Source organism: Gekko japonicus, unplaced genomic scaffold (assembly GCF_001447785.1).
Source record: "Gekko japonicus isolate JY-2015 unplaced genomic scaffold, Gekko_japonicus_V1.1 scaffold1338, whole genome shotgun sequence".
In the NCBI taxonomy this organism is placed as follows: Eukaryota; Metazoa; Chordata; class Lepidosauria; order Squamata; family Gekkonidae; genus Gekko; species Gekko japonicus.
In genome coordinates, this window is record NW_015173168.1 from 173525 (window position 1) to 176969 (window position 3445).

Sequence of the window (3445 nt, forward strand, 5' to 3'; positions counted from 1 at the left end):
TCAGTTATATCAGGGGAGGAATCATTCAAAAGGCAGTAAACCTTGTAGGAATAGGACGGGCCTGTCATATTAGCTAAAATGGAGCTTAAATATTTAAAATGAAACCACCAAACCCACATAACGCACCACTTGAACACTCCCGATAGCGCCTGAGAGAGCGCTCTCAAGCGCAGAGCTCGGAAAAGGTGGAGCCAAGTCTACCACAAAGAGGGGCAGAGACAGAACAGCACGCGCGCGCGCAAACATACTTCCGACCGCTTTCCTTCTTACTCCTTCCCTTCCTGGTTCTTTATGGTTTCTGAAAGTGGGAGGGGAAGAGGAAAGAGGGAAAGGTGGAGTGTCATGAGTAGCTTTCTAATTGGTCCGGGTGGCTGCGATCGCCTTCCCCCGCCCCGTGGTGCGTGCCGGCCTCCCCTTTTTTTTAATCTCCCCCCGCCTCCTTTCTCCCGCTTCGAAGGTTCCACCGGCGCGCCGCTGTGGTTCCCACCTCCCAACTCAGAGGCGGTGGGTGGTCGCTTGGAAAAAGGGGCGCAGATGAGGCGCGAGCCCTGAACCTGGGAGCCCTGGAAGGGTGGCGAGAGGTAACGTGCTCCCGTTCTCGCCCACCAAAGCTTTACCTCCCTTACCCTGAGTGCTCCCCGCACACCTGGAACTTCCCGGTGGGTATCCCTTTTTCTCTTTGCCTTTTACACTTTCCCCATCCCCGCCTTTGCAGGCATTCGCACCTTCTCCCCAGCTGGGGGAATAGGGATCCGTCCTGTGTTTGGATGGCTCGTTCCCCACTTCTGAGTCCAGGCGCCTCAGGGTGGCTTTCAGAAGTGACACATTCGCACGTGCCGCTCAAAAAAGCGTCTCTTTTTAATGCGTGGATGTTGTTCGAGAGGAGTAGAAAATGCTGTTTTGAAATCGACCGGCCCTTCTAACCCAGGCGATAAGTGTAGCAGTGGAACGTTTGTAGAGACGTCTTTAGACCGTTGATACCCCGAAGCCCCTCCTGGGCTAGCTGCATTCCCTTTCTGTATTTCAACACCCAGCCTGATGAAGACTTCTCTTGAAACTCGAAAGCTTGCCCGCTGTTTTGTGTTATTTTGGTTGGCTGTCATAAAAGGTACTACGCAGCTTTGGGGATTGGATTTTGCTTTGGCTACTATGAGTAAACTTGGTTACAGAGGAGGAAAATACAAAAGCCATTTTGAAAACTCTGAAGCAATTCGGGCACCACAGATCTCTACTTTCATATATTACATACCCACTTAAGCCTAGTATACGTTTCCGTGACTTCAAATTTCAAATTATTGAATAGAGGGTATTTTTGATTTGATTTTGATTTAAACTTGGTTGATGTAAGAGATGCACACAGGTGCTTAAGGCTGCAATCCTAAGCACATTTAATAGTATCATTGGACTCAGTGGGATTTCCTTCTGAATATACATGCTGATGGTTGAGCTTTTAAGCTTGGTCTGTGAAACTGTCTTTAAAACTGCTACCTTAAACTCCTTTTCTAGGGACCAAGTCCCATCCAGTTTAGCGGGACTTTTGAGTAACCATGCATATGTTTGCACTGCACATCTTCTGTCTTGCATTAATATTTACAACGGAGACATTCTAAATGTAAAGGTGACGTCCAGTGCTATCCTAAGAACACTTTTCTGTAAGTGCCGCTGAATAGACATGAGTTGCATTTGGAGTAGATGCACTTCGGATTATTCTGATCAGTTGTAAAAATAACCTATCCATATATGGCGATACTCAGATTATGGAAAATCTGTGGTAGTTAGATAGTTACGACAGTTAGGCATTAGATTAAATTTTAATTTGTTCTTAATGTTTTATTGATGTATTTTAAAATTTTGGAATACTGTAAAGGGGTACCTCTTTTTGTATAACTGGTCTAAGGACCATAACACTGAACTGAACCTATCCATATGCTTTGACAACACTTGGGTGCCTTGTGGCCAACAAACTGTTAAACTCAGCTCTGTTCAATCTCTTTTCATCTTGTCTTTCCTTTTGTACCCCTAGAAGCTCGTTGATTCATGAACCTTGAGCAGCAGAAAACACTTATTTCTTATTTTTTTGATACAAGGGCTAAAAGGACTGAGACAAATTTTGCAATTGCTAGAGTGATCTTGGGATCCTTGTAACTGAGAAAAATAGTTTCCGGAGTATAGGGGGACAATTATTGAACTTTATGTACAGTATATATAACCTAGAGTTGTCTGAGTTTGTAAAATATATATGGAATTAATACAATAGCACTGCCCCCCTGCCCCACTTACTACCTTCTCTCTCCATTCCTTGCTTTTCCTTCCTTGCTTTCTTCCATTACTTGCCTTTCCTATTTGTTCTTTAGCGTTTTCTTGTTTATATCTTTTTCACTTACTGTTGAGATAATGCTGCGGAAAAGCCGAGCAGATGCTTGGTTGATGGTTAATTCTTCCTATAAATTTCGTATTCTGCCCTTCCTACAAGGAGTTCAGGGTGCTTTTCATGGTTCTCCCCTCTTTTCTGTGCTTGCAACATCCCTGTGAGGTAGGTTAAACTGAGAAAGACCGGTAATCTGGTGAGATCCTGGTAAAATAAAGGTTAAACCCAAGTCCCCACGTCCTGCTCTAACCACCACACCACACTAGCCCCCTAGATTCAGTATGCTGTTTTGGCAGTTTCCGTTTCTGACACAGATTCAACTTGATTTGCATTTTTCACAATAAAAGCATCTGCAATGTAATATGAAAGCAAATATGTAATCTCTTAATTTTTTCCCGACACCTAACATTTATTCTAGTATTCTAATATGTCAAGTATTTATTTTAATACGTGGACTAGAATTGCAGTATAATTCTATGCACTGTTACTTAGGAGCAAGCCCCACTGAACACCATGGAACTTACTTTTGAGTAAACATGTATAGGATCCGACTTCTCATCATCTTAATAGTACCTGAACATCTGATGTACTTTCTCATACTTGGAGGATTCTTAACCCTGATAGCCTTACTCTGGATTATTTAGTGCAAACTATTGGAGCAGTGGCTCAGATGCTGAACTGCAGGCTGGAAGGTCGGTAGTTCAGCAGTTTGAGACCCGAGTGCCGCAAGACGGAGTGAGCTCCCATCTCTGGTTCCAGCTTCTGCCAACCTGGCAGTTCAAAAGCAAAAAATTGCAAGTGGTTAAATATGTACCACTTTGGTGGGAAGGTAACAGTGTTACGTGCGCCTTGGCGTCTAGTCATGCCAGCCACATGACCACGGAGATGTCTTCGGACAGCGCTGGCTCTTCGGCTTGGAAACGGAGATGAGCACTGCAACCCTAGAGTCGGATTTGACTGGCTTTCAAGCAAGGGAAACCTTTACCTTTACTTTATTGGAGCAGCCAGGTTCTTGATGCATCAGCTGGGCTATTTAAATTCTTGGAGTTTCAAAATACTGGCAATGTCGTATCAACT

General features: G+C 44.2%; 1 protein-coding gene across 2 annotated transcripts in view; it reads left to right on the forward strand.

Moving 5' to 3' along the window:
- The first annotated feature begins 421 nt into the window (after positions 1-421).
- ERGIC2 (ERGIC and golgi 2) overlaps positions 422-3445 on the forward strand; it is a 44379-nt gene continuing 41355 nt past the window's right edge. For both annotated transcript variants that reach the window (XM_015422526.1, XM_015422527.1), the window contains exon 1: positions 422-659. The gene's annotated coding sequence lies outside the window, so the exon portion shown is untranslated. The remainder of the gene's footprint in view (positions 660-3445) is intronic.